Consider the following 24,999-nt stretch of genomic DNA (forward strand, 5'->3'; position numbering starts at 1 on the left):
AATGCGTTGAAAATATTTACTGCCAGAAAGACTAGGAGACATTTGTTGTAGGGGGTATGTGTATATATGGAAGCTATATAAGAACAAACAAGTGACCTTTTGCTCTTGTATTAAGAGACTATTGAAAATATAAACAAGTTATTAATGCTGTGTATTCTCATAATGACAATTGTAATAGTAATAGTTCATCCCTAAAAAAATGAATGCTAGAGCTTAAGTTACAAGAGTTATGGATGCTTCTAACGGCATACTGAGTAATGTGCATTTCCATTTCTTCCTTTAGAAAGGTTATTTCAAATTAAAGGAAGAGCAAGTTCTGTTGTAAGACAAATAATGTACAGCAGAATCTTTTGCAGGCATTTGTTACTGCTGTGATCTGCATATACCTTTAGTCTTACCTGATATGGCAGTTTTTACTCCTAACTGGCACTTTTCAGAGTTGTTCCTTTTCTGGATTTTAAGCAAGATTAAGTTTAAACACAGATTTTTCCAAAACTTTGTCTGATACAATGCTGTTAGTGTTCTGGAAGAGGTTTGTTTTGGTTGTTTAAACCCTTCCTTCAGAGCAGATTCTGATGACCCCGCATTGATTTCTATTTTTCAGCTACTTATCTTGAGATGTAATGCTTAACCATATAGGGTAGAAGCCAGCTTTCCTGAGCTGGCAAAGTTCTTTTTGTTTCTGTAGATTTCTGAACTGTAACTGTGTAGTTAGGATGGAAAGTTACGATAGCCAATTGTTACGACATGGATGTCCCATCAGAGGATGTTAGGTTGATCTGGACCTCTTGAGGTCTTTTAGTCCTGTCTTCTGTGCAACAGCAGGTCTGAGTTTAGGTTGCTTGTGCTTCAGATAAAATTTTGGATATGAAATTAATTGCTGCTGACAAATGCATTTCTGAGAACAGGGTCAGGCATGTTTGCTAGGTAGACTAGCTTGGATTGCCATTGTTTCCTATGTGCTGAGCTTTCAGTCTGTATATATGTATAGTTCAGTGTTGTACCTGGTGTATTTATTTTATAGTGGGTAAAATTAGCATTAGATAGAAATAATTTTAATATTACATGGAGGAAAAGAACTACATTCAGGAGATATGGGTGTTCATCATTCTACCCCTAATTCCATGAGGGTGGAAATAATACAACACTTTCACTAATATCTCTCAACCACTACTTCCTTTTTAAGAATTCAAAGGGAAATTTTCTTTTTCTTCCCTTCCCCCTCAGTCCTCCTCTTTGTGGAATTTTTATAGACTGCATATTTCATCAGTCATAAGAGGAAGCCAGGAATCCCAGCTTGTCATAGAAAGGGCATATTTGGGTTTTCTTTCTGTAACTAGTTGACATGAGGTAAAACTACCTACTTTGCTGTATAAGCAGGTGTATAAATATGTTTGTGACGTTGGAGGCCAGTGATTTGGCTTATGAGCAGAAGCCTTCCTACGTAATTAAAAGAGGAACAGATAGACTGCTATTAATATTTCCTGTAACACAGAAAGGCATGTGGATATTCTCAGCCCATTTGAATGCTCTTTACCCATGGTGTCATCCCAATTTTGAGTTAAATGTATTAACCTGACTGTTCATTATAAAGTTAAACGTTTGTTGTGCTCGCATAACTTTTAGCTTTCATCTAAATGGCAGGAAAAATGGGGTTTTTTTTGTTGAGTTTTGTGCTTGAACAAATGTATTGCATTGACACACGGACAACTTTCAAAACTCTTGTTTTGAAATCTGTGCACATGGTCCCTTAGGTAGAGAAGTCAGTGTGGGCCTATAAATGCAAACTATTGGAGAACATTACCTCCTGCTGAATTTAATGCACATCTACATTGTAGCTGCGAGTTGACTTATTCTGATGCCATGTTCCAGAAGTGGACTTCAGAAGAGTTAGTTTGGCAAAATGTTGCACCAGCACAGCAGTCCTGCTCTCTTTGAGCTACTCTGGGACACCTAGATTATATTCTTACGGGTTCTTTGGGTCATCCAGTTCTGGGATTTTGACTGCCTCACAGTCTGGTGTAGATGGGCCTGCCATTTAAAAATTTCATGTGTAGGTGTGTGGCTTTATTAAGTTTTCCCCTGGCTGATCAAATGAAAATGTGCTCAGTTTTTTTCTTCCCTCTCCCAGATGGCTTTATGCTGACCCTTCCTGGAATAGGTGTCACTGGATGAATTGTAGAGAAGGGTGTAAATTTTATAAACTAATATTAAAGCATCTTGATGGCTAGGTTTGAGATCTGTAACTTTTACTCTTTGATTTATAGTTTAAGCTTGTTGTACAAGCCTGTCACTTATATATATATATAATTTATATGTACAATGGGTAAGAAAGTGGAAACATGAGTAAGAAGCCAATATAGATTGCAAAAAAAGGAGACAAATCAACTTTCTAGGAATACTCTCTTCAGTCTGAAAATTTTGTTAAATTCTGCAGTCTGAAATGAGAGAAAAATGTGGTGAAATGAACACACCAACAAAACAAATTATAGAACATAAGAAGGGGCCAGGTTTTTGCAGTTTTAATATTACCAGTGGCTTTGTAATTGCTAAGACTTTAGAAAACATTTTAGTGAGCGTCTTGAGTCAAATCTGGAAAATGGTCCAATTCAGTCTTTGCTCTTACCATTTCCGAGCCTTTTGGAGGTTCCTTTCTGTAAAGCAGGATATACTACAGTGGATAGAGGAGTCCAACTTGCTACTTACCTTCCAATTTTCTTTCCTCTTCATTGTTCTTCCTTTCATAGTCTTTAATTTCATTGCACTAATTCAAATTTTAGAGCAGTTATTAACAAAACTTCTGATTGCAGTAGAGCTGCTCACTGTTTGTGCTTTTTATAACTCTTGATGAAATGTCCCATTTCATTGGAAGGGAAGACTTCATTTGCTCATACAGCTGGCCATGAGCACAGCTTCTTTTACTGGTGTCCATGAGTAGGGCTGGGGGCCTTTTTCAACTCTTCAGCAAATTTGAGTTTTTTTATTTTATGTGTATGCTACATGGACTTAAGCTGGTGGAGATGAGCTCCTTATTTCCCTGGTGCATTGTCTTTTTGAGTGATTGGAAGAGTTTTAGCTGTACTAGGGCATACTTTTTTAAATTTAGCCTTTGAAGTATCAGCTTTGTTTGCTGGCATCTTAAAAGAGGGAGAAGAAAGTTTATCTACTTGGATAAAACAGCCTTTAGGAAACTGTATGACCTTGTAGGAAGAAGAATTATGATGGAAGGAACCTCTTGAATATTTGTTTTGCATAATCAGCAGTGGCGAAGTAAGTTGAAGTGCAGTTTAAAGTTTACAACACTGAGATATCTGTCTACACTTGAGGCAGAGGAAAGGTGTTATAACTTAAATGTCTTCATTATAACAATTAACATTTCTTTAACTTGCTAATGGTATATTAAGCCAAACATACAAGTTTTGAAAGCATTCTAATTTAAATGCTTGTTTGTTGTTTGCAAGTATTACAGCTTCAGGTTCTGGAAAATAGACACAGCTGTCTGTTCTTTTAAAAATACTAACTTCTTTTTTTTTTTGACCTATTAAAATATTACACATGGGTATACTTGTTGACAGTGCCCCATAGCTGGAAGCTTGTGTGTTTTGCATCTTCCCACAATGCTAGTAAGGAACTGTTATGAGAACTGTGGTAGAATATGGAACCTTTGTTACTTCCAGCAAAACTCAGTACTGCGATTCAGAGAGGAATTGTTTGTTAGTTTCCAGTTTTGCTCTTTTATAGCATTTTGTTCCAATTCAGAAGATAACCTCTTCAATATTGATTTCTGTGTTCCTCTGTGTTTTCCAGTTCCTGTGACAAAGCTAAAACTAAGAAATCAGATCCCGTGAACTTGTCCAGTGAAAACCTTTTAAAAATCCAAGGTCACTGAAATTTCTCATTTCTGAAAATGTGGGTGATAAAGCTTTTTTTTTTTTTTTTAGGACAAGATGCTCTTGCTAGTGTTAGGTCAATAATCTAAGTTAACAGGAAGAGTGAAATGGAGGAGGCAGCAAAAAAGCATGATAAACCACAACATCAGAACACAGTGTTTCTAGTTCCATTTATCTAATCTGCTTGAGACCTGAAGCCTATGTAGCAGTGGGTATCTTTGTGAATTTTTGGATAGCAACTTCCTTTCATTTCTAGTGTGTATGTATTGCCATCAGAAAATGCACTATTTTGGGTTGTGGAATTGAACTTTCCCTTTATATTTTCTACTGAAATAAGAACAGATCTGTGGCGGAAAAGAGTGTCAGGGCACAGAATTTTTCCCTACTGGTTCTTAAGTGTCAGATGGAGCCCTTCTGCATCCTTCATACATCCTATCTTCCACATGCTAATTCTTGAACAGCTTTCATAAGTAGCTGCCTTCTCTGCTTTCTTTTTTTGAGCACTGTGAGGAGCACTGGAGTCTCTAGAGCTATGTTCCTGAAAGTCGCTTGTGCTCTAGCAGCCACCTGCCACTTAGGAATATCTGTTCCTGCAAAGAAAGAGATTCTCAGCAGCCTATGAAGTTTGATAACATTGGAAATGCAATGGATGGGATAGGGACAAAATGACTGTTATAAGTGAGTGAGATGATGCAAAAGGGAATAGCGAAACAACAACAATTGAAGCCACAATTACACACTTGAAATTGCAAGTTGCTCTTGGGGAGAAAAAAAAAGACCAACAGGAAACATGTATTACCACTTCTTCTTTTCAAATTTACTTGTACTATTAAGCATCGGTGCTTGAAGATCAGCTTTCTGTGTTGTTGCCATAAAGGTCAGCAGTACCATTTCAGGTAAAGCCACTTCTGTTGAAAATGTACTCTAAAGTTTGCTGTGTGGACATTTTGTTTTGAAAAATGTGTATTTCTCTCAGCTCAAGGAGTTCTTTCACAATATTCTTAACATTAAAATGAGCCATCATTGTGTAGCAATACAGAAATGATGGTTGTAATGAGTTCCATTTATAGCAAAATAAGTGTTTCTAGATCAGACAGATGTTTTTCATTGAACTACTCGTAGTTGGAACACAGGTCAGTTTCTGTGACAGATTTTAGGGAAAAATAGTTCAATCTCTTTGTATAAGACTCTTCCTAGTAAGGAGTATGTTGTTTCTCTGCTGTATTTGAGACACTTATTGTTTACTGCTTAACCTGCTTTTAAACAGTTTGATGTTTGTTTTCCTATAAGGTTTCCTGGGTGACTTGCTGATGAGAGCATTAGATGTTAGAATTTGCTGCAGTGCTTTTGATTTATGTTTTAAATAGCAACATGGAACCACTTACATTCACTTCCATGGTTCTATCACAGTTCAATTAGTTTTTGTTACTTAATGTGGTTTTGAAGCTGTTGCTTCATGAAGAAATCTGCTAATGCAGTTTGGTTTGCAGTTGACAGAAGTTCTATTAGTTTTCTTTAAAAGGTAATTGAGATGGTCACATTAAGTTATGATCTTCATCTGCTACCAGTTTGAACTTTTCCATTATACACTACCTGCAGTGAATGAAAAATAAAAATTCTGCTATAGTGGGAGTAGCAAAAATGGGGTCACTTAAGTGATAAATTAGATATTTGTGGAGTGGTTCTTAATATAATGTAAGGATGATTACCTATTGCTTGAAAAGCAATTATATGCTTTCCAGAATGTGCAGTCTTAGAAGTTCTTTATTAAATCTGTTGCTGGGTTGGATCAAGTTGGTGTATTTCTTCTTGTGTGGTTGTTTTGAGGTTCAATTTTTATTTCTGTCAGAGTTGGTTGGTTTGTTGTTTTTTTTTTGTTTTTTTTTTTTTCTGTGAATGGTTTAGGGATTAATATACACGAAATTTTCCATTTAAGTTATGCTATATATCAATCAGAGAGAAGATAAACAACAGTAGTTAATTCCGTAAGTGGTATTGAGGTTCCAGCTGACTGACTCAGTGTGGACCTGCTCCTGGGTTGCAGAGCAAAATGTCAGTAAATCATGCATGGTTGGTAAAGCTGTAAGAATGAAAGAATCAAAGGAGATAGTTGGTTTTGAGCAAAGTTTTATAACTATTATAGTCCAACTGTCAAAAAAGAAACCTGTTGCACTTTATCCTAAGGCCCAGTGCAAGAATATGTCTGTTGTAACTTACAGGACATCATTCTTGAGTGACTTGCTTTGTGTAGGTGATTGTAGTTTACTCTGAAAGTAGTGAGTGAAAACAGAATTCATTATTTGCACAATGGTTCTTGTATGTGTGACTAATAAAATCCTGGGGGACTTCATGAAATTCTAAGAATATTTGTCAAGCATTTTATGCAATTTGATTAAGGAATTGGAAGAAAGGTGTAAATTCAGTTGGTTTGAAGTGCCTACCGTTTTTCTTTCAGAATAATCTGTGCGAGCTGTGAAATTTTCCTTCTCCTTCATTGCTCTGAGCTATTTATGTGGTTTGTGCATTTTTGTTTACTAGTTTGTTTCTGATGTTTAAATGTTCAAGCTAAACCTTTCAAAGGGAAGCAAAGAAAACAACGTTCCTGATGCACCTATTAAGAAATACTGAGGTTAGAACTCTTGAGAAACACAGAAGGCAAATGGGGTTAGGTGGTTGTTGATGATCATGTGTTGTGCTTTGCGTTAGTTCTCCTTCATGCTGGTTGAGTGGATGGTATTGGAAGCCTAAAAACACTCAGCTACTGAGTCTTTAAGCTGGTTTATGCAGTGATTGGGTAGGTAAACTGCTCAAGTTGTCCGGCTTTGGATTGAGTGTGAAAAGTGCAGTTTGAGAACATAAATCAGGGACCTTGGTTAACAGAATGTTTATTTTTTTAACATGTGCCTAATTGTAAGAGACAGAAAAGCAAGCCAAAGAAAAAACAAATAGTGTGGAAAAAAACAGTTTGATTGTCCTAAGTTATATTACCTACTTGTGTTTGTTTAGAAATGTAGCACCCCTTTGTTTTTAGAGTACCTTCTGCTGGAGGTTGAAACTATAGTACATGATGTTCTGTGACGTGCCTCTAGTTGGTTATGTGCTTCACACATGTCGTAGTTGCATGGTGGGAGGGAACCAGTCTACACTCAATTCTTACACATGTTTAGTTGTGTTTATTTTTTTCCCTGAAAGAAATCAGGACATATAAAAGGGGGAGGAATCTGTGGTGCAAGTTTTAGAGTACATGTTTGGGAGAGTAAAACAGCTGTGTGCGCTGCATGGTGTGTCTTTCCTGCAGCTGGGTGCACTATGAAGTGTTAACTGCTCTATAGCCTAGGCCTGGTACTAAAGAATAAACTTGTTTGGGTGAAAAATAATTGAAATACTTAGAGAAGAAATCAGAGAGCTGACTACTGGCACTTCCTGAGAACTTAGGTGGGAGATGACGAGTGGTGCTGAGGAACATGCTATCCAGTAAAGCCATGAGATGAAGGCTGAGGTGTGTATATTACTTTCTGTGAACAGTTGCAGACTCTCTCATTTGAGAGTACCTCAAATACAGCCGCTTGTTCAGAACCTACTGGCTACTGTCACGTGGCAACAGAAGAAGGATGTAATTTTAAGATCAAGTAGGAGAAGGACTTAGTTCCCTTTTTTTTCCTGATGTCCATGGTGTGCTGATTCCTACCTACTAACAGAAGCAGTGTGAAAAAGTGCTTTGATGTAAGAGAGTCTTACTCTTGTTAGCCTTATTTGCCAGATTATGTAGCTTCAGCTGGATATTCTCATGGATTTGTGTATAATCTTATCAGGAGAGCTGTTACTGATCTATATATAAATTTCATGTCAAATGATACAAGGAAGGGAAGAGAGCAACATGGCTGAGTTGAGACTTGCTGGTCAGCCTAGAAGGCAGGAAGGAACTGAGCGGGCAGTTCAAGCAGGGACATGTGTGTTGGGAAGAGTGTAGGGATACTGTCTTGTTGCTTAGAGATGAGGTCAGGAAACCCGGGGTGTGACTGAAGCTGAACTTGGCAGGGGATGTGAGGAATAACAAGAAGGGCTTCTACAGGTATGTTGACCAGAAAGGGGAGGTTGAAGAAAGCATCTGTGTATCCCTGCCACCCAGTGAGCAAGAACAGCAAGCTAGTAACAATAGATGAGGAGACTGGGGGGGTACTGGGGGCCAAAAAGATGGACGTGCCTCAGCCATGTGCACTTGCAACTCAGAAGGTCAATGGCATCCTCGGTTACATCAAAAGAAGCATGGCCAGCAGATAGAGGTGACTGCCGCTCTGCTCTGGTGAGACCACATCTGTCTCCAGCTCAGAGGCCCTCAACACAAGAAAGACATGAACCTGATAGAGCAGGTCCAGAAGAGTGCAACAAAAATGATCAGAGGATTGGAGCCTCTCTTCCATGAAGACAGGAGGGAGTTGTGGTTGTTCAGCATGGAGAAGGGAAGCCTCCTGGGAGACCTTCAAGTGGCCTTCCAGTTCCTGAAGGGGGGCTACAAGAAAGCTGGGGAGGGACTGTGTACAAGTGCATGTAACACTAGGATAAGAAGACATGGTTTTAAACTAGAGAATGGCAGATTTAGATAGAACTTTATGAAGTTCTGTACTATGAGGGTGGCAGAACATTGGAGCAGGTTGCCCAGGGAGGTGGTGGAGGCCCCACCCCTGGGGACATTCAAGGTAAGACTTGATGGGGCTCTGAGCAACCAGCTGCAGTTGGGTTACACCCTGGCTTACAGCAGGGGTGTTGGACTAGATAATCTCTAGTGGTCCCTTCCGACCCAGTGCCTTTTATGATTCATATTATGTTTTCATTATAGTAATATCTTAATTGTTTTATGATTGGATGGGAAGAATTTGGAGACTTTTTTCCTGGTTTTGAGTGGTAAACACCTCTTAAACATTATTCTGACAAAAATGTCACAAAATTGCAACAAAATTACTTGTGGGTGTTTTGTTCTTGGGTTTTGTTTGTTTTTTGGGGGGGGATGTTTTTTGTTGTTAAGGGCAGGGTTGAAGTTACATAAAGCTGTCATAACCTAATGAAGCTCTCTGTCAGCTTGCATCATCTGTAGGATTTGATATGTCTGGTATTTGCCTAAGACCTCACTATAATATTTGTCTGTAGAAGAAAACTGTTTAAAAAAAAAGTTTAGAAGAAAGAAGCCATGGAGGCACAAACATGTTCCTCTTGAATTTGTATTTAACCATTTTGCTCTTTTACTGCTAATTCCTGCTGGCCCAACCTATTTTCCTTTGAAACCAGCTGTGGATAGTATCTAATCCCAATTAAAGTTTATTAAAACTTCATATTAATATTAAACTAATTATAGGCAGCATAGAAGCTTCACTGATTTTTCTTTAATTAAAGTATAGGCTTGTCTATATCCATATTAAATTTAATACTGGATGACGAACCACTTGGTATGTCAAAACTTATTACTTAATCACAACCGTGTTTTTTGTGGGAAGGCTGTGTTTGTACTAGGAGTGCAGTCTGAATTCAATGTGAACTTAATTTGAGAGTTCATCTGTTTTGGTGATAGCCAGTAGAGATTTTGTTTTTCCACAGCATAGATGAAACTGTTTTGATGCTCAGTACTTGTGCCTTGCTGTTGTTAATAAATGTTATCATTTCTGGTGACTGGAGAAAGCAGGTTTGCTGAGCTTTCTTCTGTTGAGACTGTAGAGTTTGAAATAAAACTCTAAATGTTCTTTAGTCGAGTTACCAGTGCGTATCCTTCTGCCGTTTGTTTTTGTTCTTTTACTAAATGACTCGTTCCTCTGGTTTGCTTTGGTTTCTGGACTTTCTCTATTCTTTTTACAGCCTAGATAATGAATTGTAGCAGCACTTGGTATGTTAAGTGACAAGAATGCAGTTCAAGAATATGCTACCCTTTAAAGAAAAAGCCTTACTGTTCTCACCACATCAATATTTTGGAACTGCTGAGTAGACATTGGTGGGGGAAAGGCATGTTAATTTCAGTTCTTTTGCTACATATAGCAAATTTCTGACCCACCATTGACTAGAAAGTTCAGTTTCTCTATTTTCATCTGCAAAGGCTTTGGCAGCATTCTGATTTACACGCATGGTGGCGTATTTTTAGTAGGATTTCAGTAACTTCCATAATTTCAGCAGCAGGAACACTGAAGTTATTTTAAAACCTGTGAAGTAGTAAGAGTTGTTGATGTGGATGATGTCACTTGTATTTGAGGCTTTCGACTGTTAAAATGGAACTGTTGAGAGAACCCCCAGTATATGTGCTGTAATTAATGGAAATGTCAGTAGTAAAAAAATGCTGCCTTTGTTACATAACAGTCTTCAACCTTGGTTTCTTATCTGCACTCCTGGATGGGATTGCTTTGCTTAACCAACGTATTATTAGGTTGCCCTCTAGTGGTTGCGACTTCAATAGTGAGAAAAGAAGGCATTTGCTTCCGAAAGGGGTTCAGGGGTTCTTATTGGGGAGCGATAAGGCGTGTTGGGTTTTCACAGCAGCACTGTGTTCACTGGTCTGTGGAAAAGCTCCTTTCATAACTAAGTAATGGTAGGGTTGTACGAAGCAAACATAATGTGCCGTACAAAATTTGATACCAGGGAACACCACCCATAGTTATGAAACACTGATTCCCCCACCCCCCCATCTAGATTTATTATACAATTTAAGTTTTCACTCTATTTTTATGCGATTATGATTGATGCCTGATTGGTGTGCTGGTTGCAATATTCATGGATGTGCCTTTAGCTTCTGCATATGAAGAGTATAGAGGCATTTAACATTTTGCTGAGGTTCTAGATTCAACTTGCAGGTGAGTGAATATTTTATAAAGTGAAGTCCACCTCTGTTACACTTAAAACTTGCTATTTCCTCTAAAACTACCCCCTTTTTGTCTAGTTCAAAGCATCACAACTGAGTTAATTGGAAGAATCACTTGATGACTCTTCCTTCCTAGGTGAACAGTGTACTGCCTTTCAAACTTGAGCACGCTAAGATCCCTGAATAGATAGCTGCATGGAAAGGCTTGGTAGTCAGAGGGACTAGTCATCATTCCATAATTTTGCATATGCTTTTCAGGATTGAAACTGTCTGTAATTCTGTCATCTCTCCCTCTCATATCTTCTTGAAAATGAAATTACATTGATATAAAAAATATCAAGCTTGTCCTAACTACCTTAAAAAAAAAAAAAGGAGCAGTGAGAGAAGAATGGAAACCGCTTTCCTGATGATTATACTGAAGTACAAAGAATGACCTAAGTGATTTGGTGTCACAGTAGGAGCAACGTAATTTCCCTGCTTATAACTATGACAAGTTATAAGTGGATATCATCTTGGTAGGAAGAGTGTTGTATAGTGTTTGTCAGTTGGACGGTGTGGCCTGAAATCTCTGGATTTTTAACCTGGAAGGATCTGCATTTTGGAAAATTACTTGATGGCTGTTCAAAAAATGAAAACATCTAAGGAGGATATGTCTTCTTAGACTGGCAGTCTAGAACTGGTAATGTTAGAAGAAGGTTTGTGAGGGTTTTTTGTACTTTGAAAAGTGTTCCCTCTGAGAAGAAAATAAACATGTTTGGTACAAAAAATTTGCAAGGCTAAATAATGTATTTTTGAGAGGTGTGGACATCTGTTTTATCAGGCTCTGCAGCTGAAAGGGGGGTGAGATTGCCAGCAGTACTTAGCAATTGTCCTGCTCCTGCAGACTTGTCTTAGGAACTTAGCTTGCATTCTAAATACTTTAATATCAGAGATATTAAAAGGTATTCAAGTTGCTTTGGGTCAGGTGTTTTTGTTTTGTGGCTTTGGGTTGGTTTTGTTGTTGTTGTTTGGTTTTTTTTAACTTATCTGTAGAATAAAATACATGAGCATGATGTTACCAGTATAACATACCTAGTAGAGTTGTGGATATGCTAGGACATCAAAATACTTTTGCCTGTGTAGGGAGCTGTACTGCACTGATATTACCCTGGCAAGTTTTGCCACATTAGCAAACTTTTTAATCTGTAAAACCATAGTACCACCCATGTGAATTTTGCCCTCAACTAAGACCAGTCTGAGTGTGAGTCACTGTTTGAACCTGTAATTACCATATCCTTGAACATGTTATCTGCACTCTGCCCATTCCTCTCAGCCTGCTGGGATTGTTCTGACATTCTGAACCAGTGAGAAGGCTGCAGCACCTGCTCCTGGTTCTGAAGCCAGTAGGGCACTGCTAAAGAAATAGCTGACTGTGCTCTGAAATCATCTGTGAAAAGCCAATTCCAGTAGTTACCATCTCTCACATTGCTGGCAGACCAATCTTAGTATTCAGATGCATGCTATAAGTGTTTATATTCTTAAGATTAAAAAAACAACAACAAAACAAACCCAAACTTAATTGTTGGTCTCAGAGGACCACCAGAATAATCTGCTCTTGTTCATTAATACTGCCATTTGGTTATTATTTACTTCAAAAGTTTTGACCCAGGGATGAGTTGCAAATAAATACAGCCTCCCCCCAGACTATTTTCACTCTCACTCTGTTGGAGGTATGGCTTGGCAGTGCCTTCAGTACAAATATTAAACTTGCAATTGTCAAATTTCTCCTCTGTGCTGGAAATGAATTTTCCGTCTTTGGATGGAGCCGCACCCTTCTCTGGCAGTGTTTGGTTTCCAGTTAATTGCATTTGCTCTCTGTATGGAATGCTGAAGTTCAAAACACAGAATGAAAATCACATTTAGTTTGTAAGAAACATTATTATCCTTACTTGATGCAGAGAAGTCGTCAGAAAAACACAGAGGGACAAATTGCTCTGGTGACCCCTTGTTTTCAGTATGAGGAGGTGTGAGGTGGTCTCTCACTCCACTATTTCTTTCATAGTATTTGTGGTTTGGACCTGTTAAAATATTTAGTTTGGCATGATTAAAATTAGTACAGTGTCATTTGTACTCGGGCAATTCTTTTGAGTTAGAACTTGTACATACTTAGCATCTTTACTGGTTGTGTTGAATTTTTTGTCACTATCACACTAAGCTCATCTTCAGTATGGTCATTTTAACTCAGAAGTGCTGAGCACTATTTTCCTTGTGACAGCTGTCACCTCTTAATAATTCAGGAGCAATAGCTGTCAGAAAGCAAGAAATCTTTATGCAGAGGAGGGCCTGCTGCAGATGCCTTAGAACCCTCTCCACTGTACTCACTTTAGAGAAGTCCTTTCAAATGGAATATTGCCCTTGCTGAAAGGGAAAGAGCTGCTCAAAAAAAACCAAAACCCAGGATATTTGTTTTTATGTAGTATTATTGTGATGATACCAAGCCACTGTTGCATTTGGAGGGGTTTGTGAAATCTGATGTGGCTGGGTGCTGGGTTTTTTGTGTGTTCTGTTGGGTTTTTTCCCCCCTTTATCTGAATGTGTGATCACTGAGAGTTTTCTGTGTCATAAACCAGCAGTGCTAGGGAATTAATGATAGTAGGTAAACACAGTACATTATGTGGAAGGAGTGGAAATGAGGAAAGGTTGAAACAGAATAAAGGGAGCAGTTGTTGAAACTACACAGCTGAAAAGTGAACACTTGAAGAGATGGTTCTTTGCAAGTAGAGGAGGTTTGATGTAATGATTAACTAATAGGAGAACCTAGCTGTGTGTTAAGCAACCTGTGCAGTACTCCATCTGCTTTGAAATGTCTGGGATTATGGTTGAGAGTTGGAGTTGCCTGAAACTTAAGAGCTGCCTCGTACTTTTTGCTTTCATATAAGTAGATCTTCTGTTCTGGCTCTTCATGTGGTGGAATATCTGGTAATCTTGGCTTCTGCTGTGGTTTTTCTCCAATATGCTTGCAGATGGGGAATGTAATTGTTTGCAGATAGAAGTTTAATAATGCAGATTTCTTTGGGAATGTTTCCATTTCAGTTGCTTTTTGCAAATCAGTTACTTTGTTATTTCAAGAATTTTTTTAGGAGGCAGAGGCAATGGATCGTGTTAGTGATGTGTTTCTGGTTCTAAGTATTGTGCCTGATCATGATGGTATTTACAGATTTCCTTTTTAAACAAATTTTTATTTCCTTGGTCTGCTGCTTTCTCTGTCAGTTCTGCCTATTGCTCCAGTGTTTTACCGCTGAAGCAATTTAGTCTTTCAGTAGGTGCTGTAGAGCTTTGATTTTGTGGTTTTAAGGCAAAATTTTGATAAGGTTGGTCTCTTAAAATTTAAACACCACGAGAGACTTAAGCCTTACCTCTGGTCTTAAATCAGGGCAAAACAATGTCCAAACATGACAAATCTCCCTTTTTATGTCATGGCTTTTTCATTGCAGTTGTCAAAGACTGTATTTTATTTTGATCTTACACTTCAACAAGTTGGCTAAAGAACATAACTATCAAATTTAACTGTTTCCTGCACATGAATTTAAGAATAAAAATTGTAGATCTCTGAGTAGTCTTACTGTTTTTCCCCAGTGCAGAGCATTAGTACAGGTGCTTTTGCTACTTGAAAGTGTGAGTGAATTGCAATGATAAGTTGCAAACATTAGGAACATTTGGAAAGAAACTGGAGTTCTGTGTGGGAAACTGCTCTTTGTGTAACTCATCATTCTGTATTTTATCTAGATACATGTGTCCTACAAATCCAGCCTTTGGGACTTTGTACATGTAAAGGTAATGTTTACTCAGGTGATTGCAGAGTTTGAATATGTCATATTGACAAGCTCTCATTGAATTTATTACAGCTAACTATGGTATTCAGCTTTCAGTCTGATTTTTGAGGAAAATACTCAAGGACATCAGCACTGATGAATGTTTTGGCAATGAAGTGATAATTCTGAAGGAGTCAGAATTTCTGGGTAATAGCCTATTAAACATTTTGTTTCTGTGTTTTAAAGCCATGCAGCATACTCCGTAATGAATTACTAGACAGAACACAGTAACAGCAAGCAAAACCTCAGAAAGTCACCTTGTCCATATGCTTTCCCCAGGGTGAATGTTTGATGTAGTGATAGCAGTTGGTATTAATTATACAAAGCAATCACTGGGATAACAGTACTACATGATACATAACGTAAAAATGTCTTGCATTACCAGCTCCCTTAATGTATAGTGCAGAAAACTTTGCAACAAGAGCAATACCCTCCTAGAAACCCTCTTGTCTAGTTTTTATGAATCAATTGGTTTTCTTAAATGCAACAGGGAAGTTTTTTCCAAGTCTCTGTGTCTTGTGTTAGATATTGTCATCTGTGACAGCAGCAATAGAAAATAAGTCTCTTCATCAGATTGCTTTTGTGTGTTTTGACTCAGTTTGGACATCTGAAGGACCATGTGTGAATAACAACATCTCTGGATTTTTTTCCATTGATTGTGCACTGTTGTTAAGGTGTTTAACCTTACCACTTTAATCAGCAATATACTTTAAAAATCTCCTGGCATCTTCAGGTTAAGAGTTTCACACACAATTTAAATTATTCTTTAGAATTTCTGTATGGGCTGAAAAGTGAAATAATTCTGTGTTCTTCAAGACAATTGTATGTAGCTAATACAGAGTTGGGGATTTTAAATGTTGGGGATTTTTTGGTAGGAATCTTTCCTGCTTTGTCCATATTTAGAACAGAGTTGCATCTCTTTTTGAGACTGTTAATGTCCTCAGCCTGTCTTGTGACTTATCCCATGCTTCAAAATTTCCTTTAAGTATGTGAAGAGCCAAACTGTATTAGAATAAATATGAAATCTTTCCTTTAGTTGCCTTGAAACAATCCAGCATTTGTGCAGAAGATTGGTTTTCAGGACTTAGTGTGAACTGTGAGAACAAAAAATAAATGAGTAGTAATTAGTAACTATAGTGATAGATGTCTCACTGTAGCGAGTCAGTCAACTATATATAAACCAAAATTACTTGTAAATTAGGACTCTTCAAAAATAGCTTTTTGCATCAAAACTAGTGACATTGATGTGAAAAGACATCTATTTTTGTATGATGTCTACATATTTTGTGGTAAAACATTTTATCTGGAGTTTTTTTAGGGAGTGTCTTGTCATCCTGCTCCCCTTGACCGTGAATGTATTTCTAGATGATTTGAATAATCTATGGTTAGCTCAACACCCACGAATAACTTTTACGTGTTTGAACTACTTTATTCCACACCTTTTGTTTACCACAGAAAACTTTGTTCAGTCAAAGGAATGAATGTACAGTGCTTAGGATTGCTTCAAGCCACATCCATCAGCATAAATCTTCAACATGAGTGTATTTCTTACAGAATTTTCAGGAATGAGGTGTTACTGCATGATAGAGAATGGTCAGGACTTGTTCTTCTGTGACTGGGCGTTTTTCTGCATTTTGCAATTCCAGAATGTGGTTATTGGGAGGAGTTAACTATACAACTGTCAAGCTAGGTTACAAATGCTTGTTTCTAGGAAACAATAGTTTGTGAGGTTACTGTCCTGCAAGAGGAGGGCAAGTAGATTAGTAATGTGAACCATCTCCTGATCTAGGGTATGGGGGGTGGAACTTGGTGATCCTTGTGGTCTCTTCTAACCCTGACTGATTCTGTGATCTTTCTGATGGTGTTTCAATTCACATTTCTTGGTTCTAGTTGTTTGGAGTTTTGTTGGAGTTTGTGTGTTTGGGTTTTTTAATTAAAAACCAAAACATAACACACGCAAAAAGACGCAAAACACAAAAAAACACACACGCAAAAAGTGCCCAGCCCCTAGAAATACCCACAGTGGGCATGTTTTGTGCAACTTCTTGCATGAGTGCACAACTTAAGAGTAAACACATTGATCAGGAAGCTATTTTAATACTGGTATTCTGTGATGATCATTTTGTTTGGAGGATTTTTTTTCTTTGTGAATTACTATCACTGTAATACTACAGTATTTTTTCTACAGTTTTTGTTGCTCCAGATGCTTGGACTGTTGATAGTTCTTTTTAGTAGCTAAAGTAAATTGAAGAGATCTGGAGGTAGATTAGTGATGTTTGTACACTTTTTTTCTACTAATCACTGGGATGTTGGGGGATCTGGGAACTGTATTTCTGGACTGCATTTTGTTTACTGATATTTTGTGAAAGCCAAGGCTATGCAGGTGGTCATCATCTCCTTCATTTACTCCAACCTCAGACAGATATATCCAAATACAGAAAACTCCAAGTTCTGATTGAGATAAGTACTTTAAGGCCTTAGGATTCTGACATGCAGGAGTTGACAGAAGTCAGATGGCTAGCCCTGTAAATACAGCCTGCTCTTTATGGTTATCTTGAACAATGCTGCTGCTGTGGGAAGTGTATGTGGCTTAGGAACAAGTGTCTAAAGCATTGCCATTTTTTAGCTCAGGTCATTGTTACATACCAACCAAATTAAGCAAACTGAAACCATGCTGAGTTATTAATCTCTCTGCTGTGGGACAACTTTGCTGGTTTCTGTAATGGGGATGGAGCAGATAACTAGGATGATGATGGGCTCAGCGACCTCATTGGTTTTGTCCATTACCACATAAGAGCTGAAGATATCAGTATTAAATGGTGTAGTGATTCTGAAATACGTGTAGGTCTATGGCTTGAAGTTGAGGGTGGCAATACATAATTATAGCAAACCTTTGGAAACAAGTGGTAGAGAGCTTCATGCTCTCATCCTTTTGCTTAAATTGTCAGCATGAGATTTTCCTTTTGTTTTAAGCCAGAGCATTTAGATTGTGATATAGCTTGAGGTTCTGTAACTTAAGGTTCTCTAACTTAAACTTCTAGCCATCTTCTGTCAAACTCTTCAATACGAGTTACTTGGTAAAAGGCAACTATGTTGCTTGAGAATGTTATTTTATAATAACCCAAAACATTTAGACTCTAAGATCCATATAGCTAGTTCTGAAACTGACTTAATTTGTAAGTATTGCTTAATCTCTGTAGAAGCTTGTTAATAATGACCATTTATACAAATGTAAAGAATCCTTTTTATGTCTGATATATTGTTCATGAATTTCAGTTATCTACATAATACACATTAGAGAAAGTAGTGAAGAGTAGTATTTATCTATTGACTAATAGTAACCTTGAGTCCTGAGCTTTTAATTTCCAGACCAGTAAGTTGAGTTACAGCTAGCAAATGTGAGGTTTGTATAATGACTTAGGAAGTAAATGCTTTTGCCTAATGTGCCCATCAGGTAGGACATGGTATTAACACTGCAAACATGCTTTCATCTTGTTGTGAATGCTTTTAATATTCCATAATTGAAAATTCTGAGAGGTGTGACTCTCTGTAGAACTCACCAGTTAAAATCAACATCACAATGTCCTATGTTAAAAGGAAGGTCAGTGTCAAAGCGTTTGTAGGTACAACACACCTGAAATGTTTGCTCTGCTTTGTTGAGGAAGGTGACATTTTGCTACCGAGGAACACACTAGAGCAACTCAAGGTTGTAAGCAAATTTAAGTTCTGAGCCATTTAAGCTGTTAGTAGCTCTTGGTGCTTGACATAGCCCTTCCACCTAAGGTGGTTTCTCCTCCCCAGTAATCTACCTAGTCTTACCTTTCCTGTCAATAGCCCCTGTCCTTCTCAGGAAAAGTCTGCTGTCTTAGCTCAGACAAAACTTAAGCTGAATGACAGGGCTTATAGTGAGCTTCAAAGCTCTTGAACTTTCAGGACAGGGTAGGCAGCAGAGATATTAATAGTTTACAGCAGATCAGATACATCCAGAAAAGGCTGAGCACTGTTTATACTCAGCCTCAGTTATGCTGGCACAAAACTGCTTTTACTGCCATAGTTTATTTTGCTTGACAACAGGTATGAGCAGCCAGCAGGGTTGTCCTGGCAGTACAGTCAACAAAACTTCAAGGTGTAAACAGACACGGAACAACTGGGTCAGCAAAAGAGCATATTGCCTGCTGTCCTCTCCCTGCTGGCCTTGCAGCTACTGACAGGTTTGGAAGGAGAGCACTGAATTCCTGGGAGTAGCTGAATTTGCATTAGGTGTACATGTTCAGTTGAAAACTTGGGGTGAATATTTTTGGTCCAGTGTTGTATCTAAGTTAATTATTTTTTCATGTATATGTTTTTTTGGTTTGCTTGGTATTTAAATATTCTTTAGTGGATAGAAAGAGTGCATAAGTTAATTATTTTTCAGAGAAGTTACTGAAAGCTACTAGGAAGTAATGCTTCTCTCTGGGGGCATGCAATATTTATGGTCCCTGAGTAGTCAGCAGCCTCTCCCTCAGACTCTTCAATCTGCCTAGAAAATCCCTTCCTACACAGCTGCATTTACAGTGTGTACTTGCCTCAGGTAGCTGGAGTATTTTTTAAAAGGATTTGCTAAAACTTCCAAAGTTAGTGCCCTAGTTGTATTTCTAAGTTGAAGGAACTGGAGTTCAGTAAGAAGAGCTATTAGATCCATGTGTTTGAGAAATACAAAACTAGAGAGGAAAGCAATTTTGCTTGCTGTACCCCGCCCTTTGAATTATGCTTGCTTATGGAGACAAATACTTCCAGTTCCTTGATAGGTGGGTGGAGTTAGGCAAGTGAGAGGGAAAGGAATTTAGGTTGTGTCTAAGCAGACTAGAACGACGAACTCAGTGGGATCTGGAGATAATTTAGCATTTGAACTTATTTATCTTACAGCCAAATGTCTGACCTGGAATTCAGTATGGTTCACACAATGTACTCTGCTGCTAGCAAAAGTGCTGCTCTTAAAATGAGAAAAGAGTGTTTGCACTTGAAGGAAGATAAAGTGATCTTTAATTGTGTGGGAGAAGAAGCTTTCTGGCTGCATTGTAATAAACGTGGGCCATATTGACCCAATTTTGTGGTGTTCTGAAATCTTTGCGCGATTTACATCCTACAAATCCAATGTACATTGCTTCCCAGTAGGATACTCGGTGTGAAGCAAGTAGACAAACAGTTGTACTACTACTCAGTTGGATTTTTGAATCGAAGTATTACTCTAGGGCAAGTATTCCAATTTTTAGATCCCAATTTACTTGCTGCATTTGTGTTTTAGCTCTAGTACTCGGGGGGTGCATTTTTAATGGCACCATTAATTGCTTAACGTTCAATTACATTATTTGTAACATTAGTAGAAGAATGTCATCAAACTGCAGGGCTTTGTGTCTTAGGTGCTCTCAATGCCAGCCTTGCTGCCCCTTTGTGGCTTTAAACACGCCAGAAATGAAGCTGCTGACTTGATAGTGGCTACAGTTCAGAATTTGACTAACTGAAATACTTGGTTGAAACTAATGCCTTGAAGCCTAAGAAGGCTCTGAAGCACATGGGAGTTGAGTGTACTTCCATCACATGGGAGGTCAGAGCTGAGGAAAAGAATAGAGAAGTAGGAGGTCTTAAACTGGAATTTTCTTTGTATGGTAGTTGTCTTGGTAGTGAAAATGTATTGAATGAATAAAATGCTTTAGTGATGGATTTTTCTGTCGAAGGTAATATTTTGGTACTTATTTTTTACTTAATTGTTAATTCAGCAGTGGAGTAAGGCTGAAGTTTGTTTCATTATATGCTGTGGTCTGTGTCCACATTTTTAGGTGTATAATTTTCTCCTCTTCAATGGAGTGAATCTCACATCTCTGTGGACAAACTGTCTCAGTTGCCCAGTCATTATTCTCACTGTAATTCTCAATGTAATTATCCTGAACTGCAGTTTCAAGCTGTCTTAGATGGAGTAGCAGTAATGTGCTCTTAAAATGGAAAAGGATGGCTATACTTAGTGATAGCAAATGTTACCTGAGCCTGTGTTGATCATCATTCTTGATTTACCGCCTTACTACAGTACTGGAACAGTCTGACTCTGAAAGAAACTTGAGGTTCTTCTGTTCACTGTATTGTACTTGGGTTATTCAGTACATGAGAGGTTTTGAAAAAACACAGTTTAAATGTCTAAGAACTTAAAAGGGGCTTAACTCTTTACATCGTTGTGCTGTGCTTGGAACACTCGCTCTCCATCTTCACTTTTGCCATGTAACAAAGGGAGATCTCTGATGTCTTTGTCTTTTGAAGGTGTGATTGTTAAGTACTGCTTTTACTTAGAGATGAACTTTTTAACTTTCTCAGATCAAATAAAAAATTAGCAAGACTATTAAAAGTTCATTTTTGATATCTTTATCTACACTTTAGGCTAATTCTAGAACTGCATGTTAAAATTCTAGTTTGATCCTCAGTGAAGTACTGTAGTGTATTGAGAGAAATGTTGCATATCAGAAAGATGGAAAAAATGCAGTGCCTAAAAGCAAAACTTTATAATCAGGTGTAAAAACAACACATCAGTGTTTGTTCTACCAGTGTGTCTTACTGTAATTAAATCCAGGTGATTTAGCATATTGGTGATTTATTCCTTTTCAAGATTTTTCTGAGCCTTTCGTCTTCTCTGAGGTCCTTCAGAAGCATCTCACTGTATGCTAGGACTGCATATGGCTTGGGGAACAAAACACTTCATGGCTTTCTCACTTGTCAGGCTAAATAAGGAATTCTTTTCAGCCTACTTCTTGGAATGTGTTACAGTAGTAATCCTTAGGCAGGATGGTTTTTGTTGTTGCTTGCTTTTGTTTGAAGAAAGTAGTACATTTCATAGGCAGTTAAAACCTGTCCTTAGGGAGCATACCAATTTTGCAACTTCCTAATATTAGCTAAGATCCTTATATTGTATGTGCAAGAATATCTAAGGAAGAAGAATTCTTCTATTTCACTAATTAGAAAATATTAAGAGTTAGTTATGGGGAGAGGGAGGAACAGTAGTGGTGTCTGGCTACCTGAAAATTAAATGTGGAGTATGATTTAGGAAGTTGTTGGTACTCTACTGAGTCACTGACCTGGAAAGCAAGGGAACATAAATGGAAAGAGGTTTTTCATATACCCCAGGTCAGAACAGAAGAGGTACTTATGATTAGTTTTCAAAATTGAATAGTAACTTGAAATATGATAAATACTAAATTTGTAAAATCAATACAGAATTTGTTGCAAAGCATGGAAAGAAAAGTTTGCAATTTAAAAAATCTTCTTCAATGCAGTTTCCAAAGAGGTTGGACTCTACTGGAGAGGTTTGAGTGTACTGCAAGTTTTACTTCAGGATCTCCATCTTTCTGTGGAAGCAGAATGGTGGGATGTCTGCACTTATTAGAGTTTATTAATGGTATATAAATGATGCCAACAGTCATGAGAACATAAACTACTAAGGAAGAATTGTGCATTAGAATTTATCTGTCTACCTGAAAAGGTGTTATACTGGAGAGTAAGTTTCTTAAATAGTTGCATGTTACCTTAAAGAAGAGAAACTACCACTTCAACCATACATAAACATGTAATTTTTTAACAGTTCTTAAAAGCTGAGTTTTCTTGGATGTGCATGAACTGCCAGCTCTGCTTTAACTTGGACAAGTTGTTAACATGAGACACAAAGGGCTGAGATTTCAGTATGATCTGAAGAGAGGTGTGAATGATAAAAACAAGTACAATTGCTGCCCCTTTTCCTGACAGTACTGGCTTAAGCACCTTCTGATAAATTGAGTCAGCTTTCAAAACTGGTTTGCTGTAGCTAAACAAATGCCTGAGCCAGTACATCTAAAGAGGTGGTGCAACTCGGCAATGAGCACCGGGGAAGGGAAAGATCTGTAGTTACTCTTTAAGCTGGCACTGCTGCTGAAGTTTGTTAGTTTGCTTTGGGAAGCCGAAAGAACAAGCGATGCTGGTTTCACAGAAGGCACTGTATTACATCATAGCTACTGCACAAAAAGTGCTGAGAATTGGAGAACTGGCCAAGGATACTGCATCATTGGCAGTATATTAAATACCAGTATGCTAATAAATACTAATTAATTACTAATACTAGTTAACTACACAGGTGTTTGTTTTAGGGCTTGTGCTTGCTTTTTCTGTTCTGAAGATAATTTTTAGTAATGATAAAAAAAGTGGCAGAGGGATTGACCTTTGACAAAGATCATTTGAACTATTGAAAATGGGTACAGCAGTAACATTTGCATTTCCTGTGTGAAAGGCTCTGTGGGTTCCCAAGGAGGTGTTAGGTCAAGATAGCAGAATCCTTTTTATGGAGTCTTGAAGTCAGTCCATTTCTCCTTGGACGCTGGCTTATTAACTTGTTGCTGGTATTCCTTATTTCTTTACTAGATGCAGGAAGAAGAGTGTTTTCATCCTTGTTTGTACAGACTTAAAGAGCATCACTTGTTAAAAATGTACATCATTAAATTCTGTAGGATGCACTTTAATGGACATAGGTTCTCTAATATTAAACATAATGTGTGTGTTCAGTGGCCATTTGTTTGTGGGAGTCTTGATATTTTTTTTCCAGTTTGGATCTTGTGTCTGCAGGTATTTCCTAAGCTTTATGTTGCTGATACTCCGTTGCGTGTCCTCTCACATGTTCACCCTCCTGTATTTCCTTGCGCTGTCTCATCTGTGACCTGTCTGCAGATTCTGCAGAAGTGTGCTTACAAGGGGCAGTTATTAATGTTAAAAATGGAGACATAAAAGGCAGATATTATGCATAGGGAAGAAAAGGGTGGAGAAAACAAATTAGCACAAGCCTGTTTGTTCCTCCTGCTTGTGACTCACTATTTCGTAACAGAAGGTTTTTCAAATGGAGCAGAAGGCTAATGAAAACAAACAGGAAGTTAAAAACAATTCTCTGCACTGACATCAGAGGCTTCACTACTTTCAGATGAGTTATTAGCTTGCTAATTTAATTTGATTGGCTTTTAAACTTATAATTGTTATCAGAGCTATATTATATGCTCTTACATGTTATTAACTACTCTGTATTTATAAATTACTTGGAGCAGAGTGGGTCTGATTGTTAATGCAGTAAATGCAGCCATATTTTCTTGGATCCACTTTTGTAGTTACCCTCTTTATGAACACAGGACTGATATAATTTTATTATACTTGACAGTGGAAAGTATGTCTGTTGGGAAGAATAAATAATTCTTTTGTGTGCTGCTTTCCATTCTGTTACTGTATACACCTAGCAGGGCTTTCCTATGCTGGTATTCCCTTTGCTTAGTGTGTTGAGTCCCATGTTCTGGGTGCAATGATATTTAAGCTCTCAGGACAAGCATGTTAGAGACACATCTGCTTGGTGTAATTTTCAAGTATTGAGATCTGAAGAGCACTAGTACTGGTCTCTTGTTTCATTTTTAAACACACTGTTTCCCTTGATGCTATGATTTTGAACCACATACCATGTTTTTGAGGAGTGTGATAATAGAGGCAAATAAAAGCATGGTTAATTTTGCATGGGACACTGAAAAAAGAAGTTGACTGCTTTTATAGCAAAAACATGGGAGTGTATCCATTTCTATGGAGGCAACATCTCTTCCCCAGCCCTATGTTTGCTTTGGTACTTCATGACAGGAAGCCAGGGATTTCTGCCTTCCCATCGAGTTCCTGTAATAACAATTGTCATCTTGAATGACCAAAAGTGACTCATTTCAGTAGTTACACCTGACTGGTTAGTAACATTCCAGTCCTCTTTTTCATGCCTCTTGCAGGCTTGATCAGGTCTAGTCTTCTGCCAGGTGACTCAATTATAGCCTTTTCTCAGATGCACCAGTTTTGACATGAAGTCTTGTGTCATAAGCAGTTTCAGATTCGGTAATTCCACAAATAGATATTTACAAAGCCACTAGATGATGTGGCAGTCTTGAGATTAACTTAATAACTTGAGCTAGTATCACTGAGAGGTGAAAGCATCCTATTTTTTTTTCTCCCTAATTGCACTGTGATTTTGCATTACAATTCCTAAATTCTGTCTCCTGCCAAAGTTTTTCCTTGTCCTCTCTCTGCTGTTCTTTTCTACAACATGTTTCCATCATGAAATGCTGATACTCTAAATGTATGAGCAGAGGGAAATTTTGTGTTGGCCAACATAAATAAAACTTCTTAAATGTGTGGCAAAAGGTGGTGTTGCTAACAGCATGTGATCCTTTCCATGTAGGCAAGAGGTTAGGTATGGGCAATTATTTTCATAGTGTATGTGTAATATTAATTCAATCATATGCTAACTAAAATCAAGGACACTTATTTCTTGATAATGTGAAAATGTCACATGCTAATGAGAGCCATAACAATTTGATACACTTGTCCTCTTCTACACTGAGAGGTCAAGCTATATATATATATTTTT

The 24,999-nt window shown here is 37.8% G+C and overlaps 1 protein-coding gene across 11 annotated transcripts in view; it reads left to right on the forward strand.

The window, feature by feature from the left end:
- The window catches only part of SLMAP (sarcolemma associated protein), an 80,861-nt gene that overhangs the window by 8,471 nt on the left and 47,391 nt on the right, over positions 1-24,999 (forward strand). The gene's annotated exons all lie outside the window — the stretch shown is intronic.

Source organism: Pogoniulus pusillus, chromosome 16, assembly GCF_015220805.1.
Source record: "Pogoniulus pusillus isolate bPogPus1 chromosome 16, bPogPus1.pri, whole genome shotgun sequence".
In the NCBI taxonomy this organism is placed as follows: domain Eukaryota; kingdom Metazoa; phylum Chordata; class Aves; order Piciformes; family Lybiidae; genus Pogoniulus; species Pogoniulus pusillus.